The sequence below is a fragment of the Lissotriton vulgaris genome, chromosome 8 (genome assembly GCF_964263255.1).
Source record: "Lissotriton vulgaris chromosome 8, aLisVul1.2, whole genome shotgun sequence".
In the NCBI taxonomy this organism is placed as follows: Eukaryota; Metazoa; Chordata; class Amphibia; order Caudata; family Salamandridae; genus Lissotriton; species Lissotriton vulgaris.
The window spans coordinates 37359315-37381982 of NC_141696.1; the positions used below are offsets into that span (position 1 = coordinate 37359315).

Consider the following 22668-nt stretch of genomic DNA (forward strand, 5'->3'; position numbering starts at 1 on the left):
GGTTTGTGGATTCCCTTGGAGGGGTCCCGGAAATTAGCCAAAATACAGTAACATTTGTGTTTTTTCAGAAAAATTGGAAAATAGGCTAGAAATGAAAGCCTCTGGGTTTTTCCCTGCAAATATTATCAAAAAAGGGTTTGTGGGGATGAAATCAAAATTTTCCCAGCTTTTAGGGAATGACAGTTTTTTGTCAGAAAACTAACATTTTTTACAGTTTTGCCATTTTTCTGGGACATAGCCTTTTTTAGTGCTTTCAACCTCCTTCCAGTTAATGGTACAAATGAGTATGAAAGCAATAATGGATCCTGGAGAGCTATACATTTTAGAAAAGTAGACAAACATCTAAATTCAGAAAGGGGTCATTTGTGTAGATCCATCAAGGTTTCTTTATGAAAACTAACAGTTAAATATTGGAAAAATTTAGAATTAGTTGAACAAAAACAGCCTTTTGTGTCAACATTTTAACCTGTAACTTCTTGTAATTATGACACCTCTTTGAAAGCAATATACTGTTACATCCACTGGACCTTCCTGGTTGTGGGGATATATAGGACTTGTAGGTTCACCAAGAAGCAGACGAACCCAGAGTCAAAAACTGAGTAGCAATTTGCAATGGCTTTTTATTATGTACTGGGTATATAGCAATTATTGTGCGAAAATGAACATGGAAAAATCGGTATGAAAGACACCTATGTATTTCTGAAATGGGCACAAATTATAGAGTTTAGAAACAGTACATATTTGCACATTTTCAAAATTGGGAATACTCATACTAGCATGAGAATTATTGGTCATTTTTTAAAAAATGACTTCTTTTTTACACATGTCTTTCATTTGGAAGGCAGAAATGCATCAAAACTCAATAGGTAATAACAGTTGCTTTACAAATCTGAATTACCCTAAGTCTCCCAATAAAAATGGTACCTCACTTGTGTGGGTAGGCATAGTGTCCACAACCGTAAAGGGCTGAAAACCCAATGAGAACACATCACATTTTCACAAAGAAAATGTACCCTTTTTTTGAAAAGTGTGTAGCTGTCGTTTTTTAACCCTAGCTCTGCCGGCACCAAGGGAAAACTAGCAAACCCATACATTTTTGAAACCTAGACACCCAGGGGAATCCAGGATAGGGTGATTTGACTGCCTGCCACCATGTTCTGTTTCCCAGAATCCCTTGAAAACCTAAAAAAAGTCAAGAAAGCCACATTTTTCCCACATTTCTGTGGTGAAAAGTTTTGGAATCTGCGTGGATCCCAAAGTCTTACAAGAAAAATGGTACCTCACTTGTGTGGGTTGGCTTAGTGCCCGCGACAGGAAACAGCACAAAACGTAACGTGGTCACACCTCATTTTTGCAGTAAAAAATGACCCTTTTTTGGCAAAGTGCATAGCTGTAGTTTTTGTACCCTAGCTCTGCCGACACCCAGGGAAACCTATCATACCAATATATTTTTGAAAACTAGACACCCAGGGAAATTCAGGATGGGGTGACTTGACTGCCTCCCACCAAGTTCTGTTACCCAGAATTCCTTGCAAACCTAAAAAATTGTCCAAAAAACCCAGGGTGGTGTGGAGTGCAAAAAAACGATGGATTTTGGCCCAGATCCTTGTACTGGGGTGAATGTATGACATTGTTCTACATTCTGTCCATCAACTGTGTTTTTTGCAATTTTCACCCAGTGTGTGCTGGGTATACTCAGACGTGAGTCCCAGGCTCTCCACACCACTGGAGTCAAGCTATTCAGGCTGAATGAAGGCTGATAGCCAGAAACCGGTCCTTGGATGCTTGATTCCGGTCTGCGAAAGACATGGCTTGGTAGTTCGGACAGGACTGTTCCCAGGGGCACAGGGTCAGAGCTGATTTGCATATAGCCAGTGTCTAACCCAGGGTGGTGTGGAGTGCAAAAAAACGATGGATTTAGGCCTAGATCCTTGTACTGGGGTGAATGTATGACATTGTTCTACATTCTGTCCATCAACTGTGTTTTTTGCAATTTTCACCCTGAGTGTGCTGGGTATACTCAGACGTGAGTCCCAGGCTCTCCACACCACTGGAGTCAAGCTATCCAGGCTGAATGAAGGTTGATAGCCAGAAACTGGTCCTTGGATGCTTGATTCCAGTCTGGGAAAGACATGGCTTGGTAGTTCGGACTGACTGTTCCCATGGGGCACAGGGTCAGAGCTGATTTGCATATAGCCAGTGTCTAACCCAGGGTGGTGTGGAGTGCAAAAAAACGATGGATTTAGGCCCAGATCCTTGTACTGGGGTGAATGTATGACATTGTTCTACATTCTGTCTATCAACTGTGCTTTTTGCAATTCCCACACAAGTGAGGCACCATTTTTATCGGCAGACCTGGGGAAACGCTGGGTGGTAGGAAATTTGTGTGAGCCCAGTGATGCCACACTTTTCCCCCACAAAAATGTGGGAAAAAAAGGATTTTATCAGCTAAAATTGAGGTTTGCAAGGGATTCTGGGTAAGGGGACTTTGGGGGATCCATGCAAGCCATACCTCCTTAGAAGCCCCCGGGTGTCTACTTTTCAGAAATGTGTGAGTTTGGTAGGTTTCCCTAGATGGCCGTCTAACACGGGGCTAAAAACTTATGGGACACCCCCTTGCAAAACCACGTTGTTTTTTGTTGGGTAATTTTGATGATGCCTCAATAGGTTTTTGGCCTTTGCCTGTTGTGGGCTCTAGGCCTATCTACACAAGTTAAGTACCATTTTTCTTGGAAGGCTTTGGGAAACATAGGGTGGGTGGAATTTTGTGGATCCATACGGATTCCAGAACTTTCCAACACAGAAATGTGAGTAAAATTTGTTTTTTTGGACAAATTCTTAGGTTTGCAAGGGATTCTGGGTAACAGAACCTGGTGAGACCCAGGCAAGTCACCCAATTCTGGATTTCCCTGTGTGTCTAGTTTTCAAAAATGTACAGTTTAGCTAGGTTTCCCTATGTCGGCTGCGCTAGGGCCCAAATTCCACAGGTAGGTATATTGCTGAACACAAATCCGTGCCTAGTCGGCTTTCTGACGCCCTGTGGGGATTTCGGGGGTGGGGTTGCCCCGATATGCCCCCAAGGCAGAAACACTGTGGCTATTTTTCTTGGGTGGTGGGGGCATTGGTATGCCCATTCTCTGCTGCCCTCACCCCCACACATAAAAAGCCAGCGTACTCGTTGGCGTCAAGTGTGCTTTTTTCCCCCGGGGGGGCGATTGGGGGCTGCTGCCCCCATCTTCCCACCAGGGGAGGTAGAAAGGCTGTAATTGTTGCGACTGGGGGTATTGGCATGCCCCTGTACCCAAAACCCAAACCTAGCCCTGAACCTTATACATACCCCTGTACCTCAAAACCCAAACCTACCCCTGAACCCTAAAAATACCCCTGTATCCCAAAACCCAAAACTAGCCCTGAACCCTAAAAATACCGCTGTACCCTAAAACACAAACCTACCCCTGAACCCTAAAATACCCCTGTACCCCAAAACCCAAACCTAGCCCTGAACCCTTAAAATGCCCCTGTACCCCAAAACCCAAACCTATCCCTGAGCCCTAAAACTACCTCTGTACCCCAAAACCCAAACCTAGCCCTGAACCCTAAAAATACCCCTGTACCCCAAAACCCAAACCTAGCCCTGAACCCTTAAAATACCCCTGTACCCCAAAACCCAAACCTACCGCTGAACCCTAAAAATACCCCTATACCCCAAAACCCAAACCTATCCCTGAACCCTAAAAATACCCCTGTACCCCAAAACCCAAACCTAGTCCTGAACCCTAAAAATACCCCTGTATGCCAAAAGCCAGACCTATCCCTAAACCCTAAAACTACCCCTGTACCCCATAACCCAAAACTATATCTGAACCCTTAAAATACCCAAACCCCCAAAACATATACCTCAGTACCTCAAAACATATACACCTATACCCATACTTACCTTATCCAAACATTTAAAAAAACATGCTTTTACCATTCATGCATTTACAACAAATTACGTTGTAAATGTATGCGTGGTGAAAGCATATAAAATGTAATGGCATGCGTTATAATGGCATTGCGGAGTCATGGTACTTTCGTAATGAAAGTATGCGGAGTGATGGTATGCGGAAAGAAAGTTGCGGAATAATGGGTGTTTACCCTCCCCCGGTAAGTACATTGGTGGCACGAAAGTCCACATCTCTAGCAACATACTCATATTTTTTTCACCACCAATTTGAAAAATGCACAGGCCTCTCTCATTGATGGCCAGGACCGACATACACTTTTAGGCACACCTTCCGCCACAGGTTCTAGAATTGCGAACTTTAGAGCTAGTGAGCTACGTTCGAATCTCGGCATCAGCTCAACATCCTGTGATTCCAGGCAAATCGCTTTGTTTAACCCGTGCCTACCACAAATGAATGTGTTCTTCTGTAATGTAAATTGTGCTCATGCCATGTTGTCGAGTTTGCGCTATATAATATTGCAAGGAAAAATAAAGTAGGGAAACTCGAGTTCACACACTACCGAACGCGCACTCTTAAGTGCATCAGCAGTGCACTGTAAATCAGAGCATTTCACAGGCCTGTCACAGAAGAGAAATGCTATCAAAACGAAATCCTACAAAACAATATACTACTGGCCGACAGCAATTCATACCCGCGCAACGTTGGGACGGGCTGCTAGTATATATCATGTTTTGGGATACTTGATCTCCTATTTGAAATCTTCACTTTATCGATGTAATTTTGACGGGCAATGTGCTTTTGAGTGATTGGTTTTAATTTCACAATTGTGGTATTTTAATCCCCGTGTTTCCTGTCATTTCTCTCTTCTCTGTCTACCTTTGTGCTCTACACGCTGTTCATACTCACTTTCGAGTGCCCTGATGTCTCCCTGTTGACTCGCTAGTTGCTCTACGACTCTGCCCCTGCTCCCTTTATATAGAGCTGTCGTCACATCCGCTCCTTTCACACTTCGGAAAGGGAGAGGGATTCCAGGCTCACTGTTTAACACATGACACACGTCGGTAATCATTGCTTCACATACTTTTTTTTTTCAACTCTTTATTAGTGACTGCAGAGAAAAATTGTTCTTACACATGGAAATGTACACATCACAGTAAATTTTTCAATTTACACCCTTATATCACAAATAGGAGAAATCTATGTCTCGAACCATCCGCCATCCCACCTAGATCAAAGAAAAACAGAGCAATCGTCTCCATCGTAAGTGGTCTGTTTCATACACAACCAACATGGCGTAGGTCTTCCATACGTACATCATTATTTTCTCAAAACATGTGAAACTCCCCACCGCTAAAATCCCCCCACCCCATTCCCACCCTCTCCTGGTCACTTATCAATTGTCTAGGCAGCTCCCTCGGGCAAGCAATGGAGACTGCCAATCCGCAATGGTGCCATTATCATGTGCTCCTTCTTGAGGACAGGGTTCTCTCCCAGCTGAATCCTTCCCCCTCAGGCCAACTATAGGGATCCTGCTACCTGAGAGGGGATCGATTCAAGCCCCTCCATCTACAGCATCATAACCTCCCACTCCATCGCTATGGGTTGTTTCCTATGATCTCTCTTCTCCTCCCTCCGTAGGGCCGCACCCTCTGCTCGACCCCACTGCACCAAATCCTTTTGCCATGCAGTTAACCTAATGGCCTGGGGACTTCCATCTCATCGTTATGTTCCTTATCGCCAGAATGAAGCCAGGTCTAGAAATTTCAACTTAACTTTGGGTGTCTTAGATCTTTTACGTAACCCTACTAGGCAATACAAGGCTTCTACTGGTACTGGTAAGTGAGCCACTTCATGGAGCGTCTGACATAGGTCAGCCCAGTAGCCCCGTAATCGAGGACAGGACCACACCATGTGGATGAAGTCAGCGTCATCTCCCTGACAATGGGGGCAACAATGTGGGGAGTCCAGAAACATACGATGTAGCTGTTTGGGAGTCAAGTATGCCCTATGAAGCGCCATCACTTGTATAAATTTAAATTTAGCATTATGCAATACTCTTTTTGGGTGCTCCAATATAAGCTGCCACGCCTTATCTGTTAATTCCGAGTCAGAATCCTGAGCCCAGGCCATCCTAAGGGTTGTGAGCGGGATCACTGCATGTTCCCTAATTACAGTATATAGCCAACGTACAAGGTATCCTCCTGCCCCCACATAGTATAATAAATAAACCAGTTTGTGTTGGGTAGGTTTGAGTCGTAGGGGTGCCCATGTGTGCCTTATGTAATGAGTTACTGTGGCATGCAATAAGTACAATCTCGGATGAACCCCACTGATCTGCATGAAGGATTCGTGATCTAACAACGTCTCATCGCCAAAGAAAGCACCTATGTCTTCTATCCCATTGTCCGTCCAGAGACGTAATGCATGTTGTGTAAGACTACCTTGCGGTGTCGTAATGCCCAACTAGGGAATATTCGCTGCGTATGGCGGTACTGCGGAAGTGTACGACAGTGCTTTTTTCCAGCACATCAAGGCCGTGTGCAGGAGAGGAGAGCAGTCCAGGGGAATCCGAGCTCTCGGTAGTAACAAGGAGTGGAGTTCCCCACAGTCCAGACGTTCTTTCGCAAAATCTATCTCTATTCCTGCCCGCAGTCCAATATGAAAGCCATTGAAGTTGGCTGGCATAATAATAGCCCTTCAAATTCGGGACACCAAGTCCTCCCGACCTAGGCCCTAATTGGAGTTTACACAGACTAATTCGCCTCCGACCAGTACCCCAGGTAAGGCTGATCAAGATAGTTTCTATTGCATTAAACATAGATTGGGGAAGGATCACCGGGATATTCACAAAAGAATACAATAGGCGGGGAAGCATAATCATTTTGGAAATAGCAATTCTGCCCATCGTTGACAGGGGTAATGAAGTCCAAAATACCACATTACTGCAGAGCCATGTAATGGCACGCTTGATGTTGCCGTCTATTTGGTCCTCTGGTGACCTGTACACCTGCATGCCTAAGTATTTAAAGGAGGCCTGGGCCACCGGAATCGGATACATGCCACAGCGTATGTGGGGAGAGTGCAGTCCCTCCCTAAAGAAGAAACCGATCGATTTTCCCGGGTTAATCGCTAGGCCCGACACCAGTTCAAATTGCTTAAAAATGTTAGAGATCGCAGTGTGGTCTGCCTCCAAATCCTGCAGGTACAATAGGATATCGTCAGTGTAAATAGATATCAAGTGGCGTGTGCCACCTCCAGGGATGCCCACATGGCTCATGCTACTTCGAAGTGCCAAAGCGAGTGGCTCCAAGGCCAGAACAAAGAAAATCGGGCACAGGGGACACCCCTGACGAGTGCCCCTGTGTACCAGGTAGCGTTCAGATATATGGCGGCCTGTGCGCACCCTAGCCCTAGGGTTAGTATATAACAGTCGTATCGAGCGCATGAAGGCTTCTGGGAAGCCGAAGGGTTTCAAAGATTCGAACATGAAAGGCCACGATAGAGAACCAAACGATTGTTTGAAATCAAGTGCTATGCAGCCTGCCTGCGGGAAGTCCAGAGGCATGGCTGTCATTAATGCATGCAGACTACACGTGTTCATTGATGTACTGCACCCTGGAAGGAAACCACATTGGTCTTGATGTATAAGAGTAGCAAGATGGGACTGCATGTGCATGACTAGGGCCTTGCTAAGGATCTTATATTCCATTGAGAGCAAGGAGAGAGGTCTATAATTAGCCATCTCTAAAATATCTCTGCCAGGTTTAGGTATAGATGTCACCAGCACCTGCATAGTTGAATCCGGTAAATGGCCTACCTCAAACGCCTATCTGTGCACCATCTCAAGAACCGGTACAAGGATATCCGAGTAGGTTGAATAAAACTCTACTTGGAGCCCGTCCATACCGGGCGTTTTATTACTGGTTTAGTCTCTTGATCACTGCCAGTATCTCATGCTGTGTAACGGGACCATCAATCGCCTTCTGTGTGTCGTCTGTCAGTACCGGAAAGGGAAGACCGTGCAAGAATTCAGCGATTTGTATTGAGTCCTCCAGGCCAGTTGGTGCATATAGAGCTCGTGTACGGACCAGGGTACCCGCCGGGTAATAAATTTGAGTTATGGTTGGTGGATCTGGTTGATCACGTATGAACCGGGCCAGTCGGCATCGGTGTGTTGACGACTTAAATATTCCTTATAAATTATTGATCGCAATGTTTCTAAAACCTCAGCATGTTCAATATACCTCGTCTGTAGGTCTCCCTTCCTCCAAGGATCCAGGCTCGCCTCTCATTCTAATACCTTCAAACGAGTCTCCACCTCACAAAGTTTCTTATGTATCTCTTGTCTGGCATCCACCAATTGCCCTATCGCTGCTCCTCTGATCACAACTTTTATGGCGTCCCAGATGACCAGGTTCGAGGAGGCGGGGTCCCAATTGTCTCTAAAATAATCAGTAATGGCAACAGACAATGACGCACGGAAAGGGTGTTCCTCCAGGAGCAATAGGTTAAGTCTCCAGGTAGGCACCAGGTCGGTACCTTACCCCAGAAAAGTGTGAGAGTTAAGGGCCTGTGATCGGAGAATGTTTTGGCCAGATATTCCGAGTTCTCTACTGTAGTGGCTATCGATCTTGAGCATAGGAACCAGTCAATTCTAGTGTGTAAATTATGTAAGGGGGAATAGAAAGAATATTCCTTATGGGTGGGATATAACCCACGCCATGTATAAGACAACATCCAGCCCTCCGCCCAGGAAGCAGAATGGTCAGCCAACTTGGTCGCCCCAGCGGCCTGGAAAGGGGGGGACCTATCCAAACCCAAATCCAATACCGCATTCCAGTCTCCACCTAAAACCCAGGGGATCCCGACCCTGTCTGACAGTGCCAAACCTATATTGTGTAAGAACCTGTCCTGATCATAATATGGGGCCTATATGCTTCCTAGCACTATCAGTGCCCCATCCAATGTACCTTTACCCAAAACATAACAGCCCTGATCATCCACCCTCCTTTCAGTCTCCACAAATGGTGTCCCATGACGGACCCATATGGTTGCTCCCCTAGAAAAGGCCAAATAAGTTGTGGAATAAATGCTGTTGTGAGATGGGATTCCTGAAGGAATGCAACCTGTGTGAAGTGTCTTAGGAGAAAGGCATGGATACGATGTTGTTTTTGGATCGCCCCTAGTCCTCGCACACTCCAGGTAAGAAATTTGTATGACCCTGCAGTCTCAGCCATGGTTGCCATCTATCAATTGAAGGAGTCTCTGTAGCCCCTCTGTAGTACCTTCCACTGAAAGCGCCCAAGAAACCCCGTGCCCTGAAACCAAATCTGAAAACAAAACAAACTTGGCGCAGCGTGAGAACAATGCTGGGCCCAACATTAAAATTGCAAACATATAGGGTCAGATTTTGGTGCATTCGCCAACAGGGGGATGGCCGAGCACTGGTGAAGTCATTTCACCGTCCACGTCAATCACCGCTGGCTCAACGGCCTACCATCCCGGGGATATGAATATAGGATAAACTAGTGGCAAGGGAATGGGGATATGTCCTTGGAGAGAGTGGGCAGCCATATGGGGACCGGGCCTCAACCATGATCGCGGTATGTGCCCAGGATTAAGGGACAGAGTCCAGGAGTGTCCCACTCCGTGCTACAACCCGGAAATCCAATTCCCCAGTGTCTCGGACGACGAGGAACTAGAAAAGGCAGTTACAGAAATAGCGAGCTAATACTTCATAAAGGATACCATGAGTCACAACTCTGAGTGTCCGCATCAAGTTGGTCCGCCAGTGTCATCAGTTGTCCTGTAGATCATCAGCAGCTCGAGGTGTAATAGTGGGAAACAGGATCACGCTGTGGTCAGAGTCGGAATGGACCGTGCTGTCTTCTGAGCCTGTCACAATTTTCCCTGTGTCCTCGCGGAAGGTACCGACTATGGCTACTGCTCCAAGCTGGTCCTTTTTCTGCTGTTCCCGTGACGGACTGGAACGGCCCTCCCTCCTACCGGACCTATGGGATCCTCCATCCTTCTGTCCCGAATCACTGCTCGAACCTTGGCCGGATAGCTCCTGAGTGGAGCCCTGGCTCTCACCTATGCCCATCATCTCCAGCCATTCCTTAACATCCGAGAGACTTTCGAAAAAGTGCGTTTTATTCTCGTGGATGACCTTCAGTGGGCCAGGAAGAGAAGTGCGTACTTGAGCTGGGCCTTTTGGAGGTTCTTCTTCACCGCCTGATACAAAGAGCGCTGCTTCTGGACCATCGTTGTATAGTCCGGGTACAGGGAGACTGAATGACTTTCATACTGAATGAGGGACTTCTCACGGGCTTTTCGCAACAAGACATCGCTATCACGATAATTAAGGATCTTAACTATCAGCGGACTGGGCGGTCAGCCCAGCCTAGGCCTGCCAGTCGGGATCCTATGAGCCCTCTCCACACAGAAGTACGGCAACAATCCCTCAGTGGCCACATGATCCCGCAACCATTGTCCCATAAAATCCACTGCACGTGGCCCCTCACAGCGCTCCGGCAGGCCTATGAGGCGTATGTTATTGCGTCGGTTTCTTCCCTCCGCATCCTCCACCCGATCCATCAATGAAGCAACCTGTTGGTGAAGTTGTTGTATGGAGGAAGAGTGTTCCGCCACCACCGGTGTAAGATCCGCAAGAACATGGCCCTGGTCCTTTACCTTGTCTGCCAGCTTTCCGTGATCTTCCTTCAGGAGGGATAAGTTAGTAGTAAGCGCCCCCAGCTGTTGTTCCATCGCTGATCTGGACTCACTTATTTCCTTCAAAATCAAATCCAATTTGTCGGTCGGTTGTTCCCTGACCAGAGCAGTCTCTGCAGTCCCAGGCGGGGCTCATCCGTCCCCAGCGCCCATCACAGCACGTTTCGCTTCAGAGTCCTTCTGAAATTCCGTCCCCTTTGCCCCCTTCCGAACCATGTCGCCAAGAGGACAGGCCCAGTCCAACACCAGGTAATAGGCATGTATTCAGGCGAGCGACTGTTCCAGATAGAGCTCCCCACTGAGGCAGCAGTCCTCTGGCATCCCCGGAGGCGCCATGCCAAAGAGAGGGTATCAGCCGCAAAGTAATCCCAACAGGAAAAGGAAGAGCCAAATCGCAACAGGAGGAAAGGGGGAAGTGCAAGGGGGGGGTCCACCTTTCAGGGGATTCACAGGCTCCAAAGTCAAGGTCAATGGCATCTCGCCCCCCACTCCACACTGTAGCACAAGCCTCTCTCCCGACGTCAATCTTCAGGGCACAAAAAACAAGATGGCTGCATGTCCCAGATTCATCAGTGGAGAAGAGGGCGCACCCAGTAGATCTACCGGCCGTCCTTAGCTGCACAATCCACTCGACTCGTCAGTGAGCTGACGTTAATACAGGACGGTCACTCCAGTGCAATATCCACCTCAAACTATAGTAGCAGGCCACAACGCATGTGTCATTCACCAGCCAGAGTTAAGAGTCATGGGGCCCTCGCAGCGCCACTCCTATCCGCTACCAACCACCTTGTTGACTCCTCCGCTGCAATCAGGCTCCTCGGTAGCCACGGCCTCCTCCCGACAGCACCTGGGTTCAATCGTCAATCAGGCCGGGAGAATATCAGCTGCCATCCGCCTTATGCACACTTTGCCCACACAGATTACTGCGTCACTATCCCCGCACGGGGGGAGGGCGAGGGGGCATGCCCCGCACTCACCGCACCCAGGATGCCCCACTGCCTCTCACAGCCTCGCCAATCCCTGTCCAGGCCTCAAACTACCTTTAGGATCTGGCTGCACACGTGCGGAAAGCAATCACCCCAGGTAGGCCCGGCCTCGCATTCTAACCAGGCGACCCAGCAAACCCCTTCTGCTGCGTGTCTCTTTACATCACGTTCCGGCTCAGTATGCTTGCGGGCGTAACGCTGTCCATCTGCACCCCAGGGCTGGAATAGCACCGGGGCAGTCACACGCCGGGGGTGCCGTTCGGTGACTACCGGCAGGGCAGGTCTCAGCCACTCCGGCCTCCGCCCGTACTCCAGCACCCGGCTTCACCACGCCGGATGCTGCAGCAGGCCCCGCTCTGCTCTCTGTCGTGCCATAGCCTTCACGGGTCCGACGAGAGTGTTTCGGACCCGGACCGAGGCACCAGCAGCAGTCCCCGCACCTTAGGACAAGTCTGGGCTCTCTCAGGCGCCAAGCAACAGGATAAATCCCCGGGTGGGTTCCGGAGCTCTAGCGGCAGCCGACCGCCATCATGCTTCACATACTTTTAGGCTTATTTACCCCTGACCTCTTGTGGAATCGGTCTTACTATCCCCTTTTCACTCTGCTATACAGGTTGTTCATAAGACGGACGGACCCGCCCCCCTTGACTTGATCCGGTCTCCACGGGCAAGAGACTTACCCATCCTGCCCCCTCCTGCCTTATTCATTGGCACTCCGCGCATTTACTTGTTTTAACCTTACACCAGTACATACCTGGTTGGAATTATCGCCGGTCCAGTGGTGAGTGTTCGCAGACTTGTTTTTTTTCTTGTGTTTCCACATGATTCCACCGAGCACACATTTGTGCCGTTTATGACGTTTCCTTTTTCATTGTCTCCTTCCTCAGAATCTGCTCTTTTTCGTAATTCAGGTACTTTATTCTGCACTTCTCTTAACTGTTAATGCGCGTGTATTCTCTGTGCTAGTTTAACCCTTTCTTATGTTTTTCCTTTCTTTCACCTATCCGCTTATTGTAAACTATCTTTCCTGATTGAAGATGGTGTCTCATTACGCTTGTTTTCAAGCTGCTTGGGCATAACGATAATGTATTGTATGATGTAATACTATTGCCTTTTTGTGACTTAGTTGGCAACCATTTTATTAGTTATCCCATTATCTTGCCTTCAAAAACTCCCTTCTCCCTTGTTTATTTTTAAATTGTATAAAGCTATGTCACTTTTGTGTCACTGTAGTCACGCACTAATAAGTTCACCATTGTCGTTGTACATATCTTGTTTCACACTACAACGTCTCTTCGATATATGGTTTCCTTTTTATTTCTTTTATTTTTATTGCTCCACAATATCAAAACAAAGCATTGCAACAAAATTATTTCATACATTCATATGATCACAGAATGCCCCCCAGATACACATTCCAATCTTCTGTTTCCTTGCCCCTCTTGCCGAATACAAACTCAATTCTAAACTAAATAAATTATACATTTTTGCACGCTAATGGGGGCTCAAGATGGCACCATTCAGAAGAGATACACAATCAAACTACAGTCATTGCAATAAAAATCAAGTAACAATGTTTAAACATAGGGGTCCCCTTTCAAAATCTTGCCCAATACCTAATAACATTATAGCAGGGGTAATTTTAATGGGGATCCCAGCAATCATTGACAAAAAAATTTCACTATCCAACACATACCTACACAATTTGCAGCAGCTAAAAAAAAAATGTAGACTATCCACCTTATCCCCCCACAGCGAAAACATTTGCCATCATACCCGCCCCCCCATTTAAGCATACGTGCCGAAGTAAAGTACAAATTAAAAACAGTTTTAAAAAATGTGACTTTCAAATTAGCGGATAGTAGAGTTTCCCTAGATCTAGCAATAGCTTTCCCTATAGATATATTATGTTCCCCCAGTACAGTGGACCTTTGGGCATTATATTTCTCCAAATCATCATGCTAGAAGATAACAATACTTTAGCACCCCAATTTTCTCGTGCCGTCTAACAGCCTCAATAAGTAAGTTTGGTGTCAGTTCTAAATTTTTCCGATTAAGAAAATCACGAATTTGGAGGAATTAAAAAAATTGTGTTTTAGGCGAGTTGTATTGTCTCGCTAAAACTTCATACGTCGGAAACAACCCCCCAGCCTCATAGAAATCTCCTATCTGCCGGATGCACTTATTCCTCCAGCCTAATGCCACCCTATCCCAGAAGATGGGGGGAAGAATATTTAAGGCATTTGTGTGCGTGTAATAAGTTAGCCCTTCCAACAAGAATAGTTTCCGTATTTTCCTCCACACCTTAAAAGCACCTTCCATAAATTTAAACCTTGTCCTTTTAAAGTAACTGCAATCGATTTCCTTAAACACACAATGTCTTCCCTCAGAACCCAACATCAACTGGAATATAGAAGGAGCCTCTGCTATATTACTGACATCCTCCCCCGTCAATAATAAAAAGCAAACATAATAATAAAATGTAAAATCTGGTATCGCCCAGACTCCTCTCTCGCTTGGTAATGTCATGAATCCTGTAGCACGCCTGGGTTTGCCGGGGGCCCAGAGAAATTTAGTGCACAGACATTGTAAATGTTGGAGTTGGACCCGCAACACTTCCAGGGGAATAGATCTAAATAAGTATAACACCTTTGGTAAAATGTTCATTTTTATAATATTACCTCTGCCTACTAATGTAAAATGTAGTCGCCCCCATCTTTCTAACGAATCCCTAGTGCTACTTAATATGGCCGCCCAATTAACATCAACCAATTCTGACATCGATGTTCTTATTTTAATGCCCAAATATGTGACCTATTTTATTGTTCTAACATCATTCAACACAATATTGTCTGTACATAGCATTTGTGTTTTAGTTACATTAAGTTTATACCCGGATACCTGACTGGATTCATGTTAGAAGCTCAATCTCTTTAAGTGCAGAGAATGGATCGACCGTAGTGATAGCTAAATCGTCTGCATAAGCGAAAACAGAGTGTGAGATGTCCTGTACCATAAAAGGTTTCATCAAAAAACTATTCCCCAACATATCAACAACCGTATTTATGTACAAAGCAAACAACAATGGGGAACAAGGGCATCCTTGCCGAGTTCCTCTAGTAATTCTCACTGACGCTGATACCATACCCATCACAGCAATTTTAGCAACCAGTGTAGTATACAATACTTGTAAAGCAGTCATAAACCCTTTCCCAAAGCCCGCCGGGTACATCAATTTCCACAAATAATCCCACTCTACACAGTCAAATGCTTTTTCAGCATCCAATAAAATTAACTCTAATTCCTGTTTCTCAGCCTGGGCTATGTCGGAGAACGTCACCACCTTGTTCACATGGGTAACCGTCCCGTGAGCAGGTATAAACCCATGCTGATTTACTGACACTAATGGACTAATAATCTTTGCCAAACGATTTGGCCAAGATCTTCGAGTAAATTTTGCCATCATAGTTCAGCAATGAAATCGGATGGTATGATCCAGGCAGATCCAGTGCATTCCCCTTCTTACTAAAGACCATAATAGTGGCTTCTTCCCATGAGTTTGGAGCTTGCCCATCCTGTGCTGCCCTAAAAGTAGCCAACATTTCACCCTTAATCTGGTTAAAAAATAAGTTATAGATCTCACTCTGGAGTTTGTCAGGTCCCGCAGCTTTCCCCATCGCCAAGCTATTAACTGCTGTTTCTAGTTCCTTCATAGTAATTGGGCTATTCAATTGGTCTAGTTGTGATATACCCCAGCAAATATGTTATTACCCACATCTACCACTTCCTGATGTATGTACAGTTCCGTGTAAAACTGATGCAAAATTGCCAAAATCCCTTGAGGATCATGACACAATACACCTGAATTATCCTTTAACGCCAAAATACGGTGGGAGGCTACTTTCATGCGCAGCCGTAATGCGAGGCACCTACCAACTGCTTCCCCATACTCATGACATTGTTTTTTATAGACCAGAAATTTTCTCGCATTGTCCTTATTCCACACCGCATTAATTTTGGCCGACATCTAGCAGCTTCATTCTCCAGATCCATTATATTTCCTCGCTGTGCTATCCCCTGAGTCAATTTTTCCTCAGCCACTCTTAAGTCAGAGTATAATTCCAGCATCTCTAATTTAATTTTTTTTTTATGAAATAGACCAATACTCAATACTTCTCCCCTGACACAGGCCTTAAAAGGTTCCCATATGATTGCTATATTGGGCAGATTGTCTATTACAATCAAAGAAATTTTTGATCCAACTAGACATTTGCTCTCTAAAGCCATCATCTAAGCACAGTTTTCGATCAAAAGAGAAGGCTCTGGGTATAAAATGAAGACCATTTGCCACTACTTCTAAAACAATTGGAGCATGGTCAGATGAAATTGTAGGAAAGATTTGGGCTGAGGACCCTACTAAGTATGCGGAGGGTAAAAAAAAAAAATCCAACCATACCAATTTTTTATGGGGAAAGGAATAAAACGTATACCCCGGATCCATAGGATATAGGTTACCCCATACATCGACCAAAACAAGATCATTCAAAAAATTATATAGGTCATTAAAGACCCATGGTTTACGACCCTTGTATCCTCATGGTCCGTCCTGCAGCTCCTTATTAGCTAAGTTAATATTTTTTTCCCCACATACAATAAACGGAGTTGGCCAAGATGTAAGCTCTAAGTTGAAATCCACCTGGGCTGTTGTCTCATCTAAATTGGACCCATAAATAGTACAAACTGTACATTTTCTGCTGCCAAACTCACACTAGGCTATAGCCCTTCGGCCTAGCTTATCCGCCAGCAACGGCCGATTGTCTGCACATTTGGTTTAGCTAAAATCGCAACACCACGGGTCATTGAGGTTTGCTGAGAAGCCACAACTATTGAAAACCCTAACTCTTTTAAAATATTACATTTACTCCAGGGTATGTGCGTCTCCTGGACACATAACAAATCTGGTTTAATAATTCAGGGTTCAACAGCAACTCTCTTACTCTTATTGATGTTATTGAGGCCTGAGACATTTAGAGAACACATTTTAATCCCCCTGCAAGCCATTATTAAGCCAGAAAAGAACCAATGTCAAAAGCCAGATCGAATATGTAACATTAACATATACCAAGCACCATCCGCAAGGCTGTATCATTACTTTATTACCATTTTTTCTTTTTGTGAATGTGGATTTTTCCCTCACTTTATCCCACCTAAGTGCCCCCCCCCACGATTCCTCCCAACACGCCCCATCCTGCCCCCCCGCCCCCCATTAACGAGGCTTTAGGGCCCATGGTCCTGTAGATGCAAAGCTTGTGTGCATCCCCTGCCTTTCTCGCAAACCCCTCCAGTCAAGGGAGAGGAAATACCTCCATACCCCATGGTTGGACTGGATCTGAAATGCACATTAATATCAACTATAAAGGGTAGAAGGAGTATAGCCACCTAGTTGGCAAAAAAGGAGGAAGAACCCCACCATTATACATCTGACCTTTAAAAGAAAAATTCCTAAATAGAATTCAGAAACTCCGTAGCTGACCCTTCATTAGTGAAAAATCGAGTGGGCTCCTGAAAAATCACTTTTAATTTTGCCAGATTCATCAGATATGCTTGACCCCCTTTGCCTTGAAACTGTGTAATAAGCTGCCGAAGCTGCCAGTGGTTCGCCAGTGGTTCTCTACTTTATATCAGCAGAAATCCGGTCTTACAAAAATTTCAAAATCTTTCCCAGCTCTTTTCTTATTGGGACGTGCCAACTGAAAAACCTCCTCTCGAGCCAGAAAGCTATTAAATGAGATTAAGAAAGCTCTAGGTTTATCACCGGCCTGACCTGCTCGAAGACGAATATTAAATGGAAACCTATGACCTCGTTCAATCTCCCTGTCCCAATCCCATCAAGTGAGCTCACGGAAGGCGTTTGTAAACAATTCCTCTATAAACTTGCGCGGATCCTGCCCTTCCTTTCCCTCCGGAATCTGCAAAGCTCTTAGATTGTTCCTTCGTGCTCAGTTTTCAATGTCAAGCCATTTTCCACTGTGTGTCCTCCTTGATAGAGCGGAGTGATTCAGTCACTGCATTCTGAGGAACCAATTCGTCCTCTAAGTTAGAAATACGCGTTTCTACTTCATTGAATCTTGAAGTAAAGTCAGCATGAGATTTAACAAGCCGCCGCACTGAGTTTTGTAGTTTACAATTTTGAACCCCATGACTCTCCTCTCTTGTTTTCTCCTGGTAGGCCATAATTGATTGATATATTAATGACAAAGAATTAACTTCGCCAGGGTGAGTGTTTTGTGACTGATCAGCAGACTGTTGCCAATCCTCAACCTTCCCCCTGCCAGCATTCTACTCAAGTCTCTTCCCCACAGTATGAGGACGGCCACATTTATATGCTCAGAGTATTGTGCTGCCAAATCTTCACAAGATGAAGTAGACTGTTCCAACAGAGTAAAAAAGTCCCCTGATTCCACATCTGGAAGCTGTGTTTGCTTGTCTCCTCCAAGATTTACAGACTGCATATTAGCTAGGTCACTGCCACCAATGGCGCCAAATTTAGTGCCTCCCTTTGTCGCACCTGAAGCACCAGGACCTCCTGGATCAATAAAGTTTTGTAGTAAAACCTCATCGCAACCATTTGGCTGCAGTCTGAGGTTTCCTGCCAAACTTTCCTCACCGAGCACCTGGTTTAATGCTGAGGTGGTATCTACAGTGTCAGAGCCCTCTGTCGACATATGCATAATCTTTTTACCTTTTCTTTTGTCTTTTACAGCTGAGAAAATTGCCGGAATAGTTTTGTTGCCTGCCGTATCCACTTTAACCCTTGTACAGTTTGAGTCGCTTTTTGCATTTTTAACAGAATTACCTGAAGTTTATCTTTCACCTCAGCATTGTCATCAGAGTTTCCACCTTCTTGGACTCACGGTCTCCCGCGCATTCCTTTTGGGGGCATTACCATCGGAGTCAACTCTTCCACCGTACTCGCCAAACTGTCCTCAGGTGGATTCAATCCGCATACTCTGTAACCAGTGTGAAGCATGCGTCCAGCGGCTCCGTCCGCACCTACTCAGCCCTGCCGCGAGTGCTAACAAAGTATCCAGCATTTACCGTCGGCAGAGATAACATCCCGTAATCAGCTCAATCGAATCTGTAAGTTGCCCAAAATGTCTTTTAAGAGGTCTTAAAAAGGCTGCAGGGTGATCCTTTGATCCCACGCTTAACTCCGTCTCCCTTACAATCACATTTGAGAGCTCAGGCAGGAGCGGTCAGCTCACACGTCCACTTGCGTGGATGCCATCTTGCCCTTGTCTGGATATATGGTTTCCAATGTACTTGCACCACCAATGGTTTCTGTCCCGTATGCTGTGAAGTGACTTTTTATGTCCTTTCCACCATTCTATTAGGGTTTCCACACACAGAGAGGTGCTTTTTCTGGTGTCACGACAGATGGGACTTTAAATGACCATTTTAACCTGTGCTTAATTACATAGTACAACATATATACTTATTATGTTATCCCCAGCCTGAAGAGTCCTGGCTGAATACCCAGGTGACAAAACATGTGTTGGCTGATTTTTCCTATGATGTTACTGTCTAAAGAATTTTGATAATACAAATAGAAAAAAAAAGCATCTACTGGTGTCGACCCTTTTTGATTATTTTGCCTACAATACGATTGGAGTGGATTGACACTTGTGTACTTTTTCCTTAACGTGTGCCCAGGACTTGGTTTAATTTATACAGTGCGTGCCCCTGCCCTCACTTTCAGGGGTTGTTGGGTTCCCCCTGACCTGGTTAGCACGTCTCTATTTTGGACATTCTCGACCCACCGCTTACCTCTTAGAGCGCCATTCTTTCTGTTCACTTCAAAACCCTACGCAGAATTGTTATTAGAAATTGGCCTTACGATGCCTGTGATCCCACCATCGTAATGAAGCCCTAAATGCTTTCTCTTGCCTAAAAGCCAAAAGCGTAAATTTGGGACATCTGAGCTTGACCAGGACTAAGTCAAAACTCAGGTCGTATATGATGAGTGGTATGGCCCGGTTAAGTTTTTACCTTCTGACTTAGTCACTTTTTTGGACTTTTGCTGTCAAAGTCAAGCAAGGCTCCTTGTCAGGCTTGGTTGTAGTTCGGCGACGGCGGCTTGCTTTCAAGGAATGCCTCAGTGGCTCCTGGAGGTCTTGATCCTTGTTATTGAAGGTGAATAGCTACAGATCTTTCTGAGGGCCATACCTTGATTTCAGGCTGACTTGCGGTTTGATGTTCCCGGCTTAATTCTCGATGACTGGCTGGTCCATTTATGGAGCTTTTTGACAACAATTTTCCAAATGGTCACAAGTATCTGGATCCTCTTCCAGAAGGTCCTTCTAGGGCCTTGAAGTCTCCAGAACACCAATCCAAGGTTTTGGATGCTCTGAATTACTCCTTGAGAAGTTGGGACTGCAAGACCCACAATGCATCTGGTAACATTCTTCAAAGTGCTGGAGAAGCTAGTCAGCTGACTTCTTCTTGGTGGAGGTGGAATTCTTTTAACCCGTTGCTTTCAGGGAGTCCACTCCTCAAACTTTCAGAGCAAGGCAAAGTTCTTCTTTTGGTGAAGCACAAAGTGTGCAGCAGGTGCAGTCCTTAATAGTGCAGTCCTCTTAATGCAGACCAGGGGTTCAGCAAGGCAGTCCTTCTTGTTTCTTCAGGCAGGGATCTGAGTTGTTGGGCAGTCTTCCATATTTATCCAGACTTCTGGGCTGGCATGAAGAGGGTTACCCCTGACCAATGACGTGCACTGTGCCACCCTCTGTGATGACTATGCCCCCTGAAGTGTGACATTTCTTAGACCAGAACGCACTGTTTACAAAATAGAGAAAATCTCTGTTGGAGGTTCAGGTCTGGCTAACCAAACCTACAGGTGTAGTCAACTTCCCCTAACACCCCCCTTACAGTCCCCCTGCTAGTTCAATTACAGGGGCTTCCATATGGCTAGGGGTACAGGAAGTGGGAGTGGGCCTAGTTCCTGTCTGTACTGTCCTTTTCCCTTTGAAGACCAGTTTGGCTATCTGGCCCCCTTCCTGCCTTTGCTCTGCAGGTGCAGATCTTCTCCCAACAGATGTCTCTTTGTGTCCGTTCAGGCAACTTCACAACTCATCAGAACAGTTTGGTTCAGCCTCTCAAAGGCTGGCCAATCAGGACAGGCTACTCCAGAGCTGGATTCTGGCACATCGGAAAATCAAGTTTTATAACTTCTTTTCTCTCCTAGTTATAATAAATCCAACCTTGGTAAATTGTTGGATGTATTCAAACTATTATTTGACCACTTTTAAATATTATTTTATCTAACTTCTGTCAACAGTTAGACTTTAGTGATTTTAAATAAAGCCTTCCCATGTTAGACTATGGAGCTGAAGTGCCACAATGGGGAATAACAAATGTGGTAGTTTTCGCGTCACCAGGGCATATAAAAGATCTTTTATGATGCTCCACCTCATTTTATCATGGCACCCTCCCTTTGTGGCACCTAGGGGAGACCTGAGGGGTGACTTATATGTACAAAAAGTTAGTTTAAGACTTTGGAAGTACCTTTAATTCGAAAGTCAAATTTAGACACAGTTTTATTTTAAAAGCAGCCTGTAGACAACACAGCAGTTCACACTTAAGTGCATTAAATATAATGGGTCTCTAGACATACATGCCCTACCATATACTAGGGGCTTACAGGTAGAGTGCCATATACATTGTAATTTCACCTAATTACCAAATACCTTTTATACAGAACACTGGCCCAGTGCCTGTTTAGCAGGGCCCAGGGCACAATCAGAGTCAGTTACCACTAATATCTCTGTCCCTTGCATCGGTTTAGCGTGTACCCTAGTCATGTAAGCAGATTCCAAATGTAAGGCTTCCTTGCACGATTGCAAATAAGCAATTCATTGCTACAAGGTAACTTTATTACCTTGTTTCAATAAAAATGACCTCAAATATTCCAAATTATCCAAATTAAAGGTACCTTGTTTTGAGAACATCAAGTCTCCGCCATCCTCAGTGCACTGTCACCAAGAGCTCCACATTTTACATGCCTTATTTCCCACTGCGAGCCACATGTAATGGCAGGGATCCTTCGTCCCTCAGGCTCTGCTTGACTTTCCAACACCCATTCTGTTCGCTCACTCACACTCCGGGGGCACTACAATGGAATGTGGAAGGAAGCTCTCTGAGCCAGTCCTATCTTTTTATGTATGAAGTTCTCAGCCAGACTGCGGAGTTGTTAGAGTCGTAAAATTACTAATAATATAATTATCTTGATAGTTTGGGAATAATAAAAAAATAGTAGACTTAAACAAAAGTGTAAGTCTACCTTTGCGAATCAGTCCCTCAAAATTCAAGTGTGACAGACGATCTGGTTGACGGGCAAGACCCTAAGAGAAAAATCTGCTTGATGTGACTGGGGTACTGCATTGATAAGAGTTTGCTCATCAGTTCCCTCAGAGCTCTGACAGCCAGGTCCAAGATATATCCCTGTGCCAGCCACCAATACTTGAAGGAGACTTCTGGTATCAGTATGAACTATTAAGTGGATAACAGCAAGGACCATTGGGGACTTTACCTAACGGTTAGAGCGGTTGACCTCAAAGTTGAGGAACTGGGTTCGAGTCTCAGAAGGGACGCTCAACATTCTGTGATTCCGGGCAAATCACTTAATCTCCTTGTGCCTTAGAAAATGAATGTGTCCGTCTGTAAGCCAACTGGTGCTCATGTAAAGTGATGAGATACCTGATACCTTCGGGTTGAGTTTAGGCTGTATAAAACTACCAAACAAAATGTTCCAAGAGATCAGCCCATTAGATAAATGATTACATTCTTATACACTTTCGATTACATAAATATGATCCTTACACAGCCGATCAGCTGCAATTCCACTGTAATATTTTGCAATGCACGCATTACTGTAACTTTACTGTAAGGGTGCTGTTCAACAGGTAATCAGGCATTATATTGATTATCACTAATGCACAAAGAAT

The 22668-nt window shown here is 45.3% G+C and overlaps 1 protein-coding gene across 2 annotated transcripts in view; it reads right to left on the reverse strand.

Moving 5' to 3' along the window:
• The window catches only part of LOC147693338 (transient receptor potential cation channel subfamily M member 2-like), a 623295-nt gene that overhangs the window by 26784 nt on the left and 573843 nt on the right, over positions 1 to 22668 (reverse strand). The window lies entirely within an intron of this gene.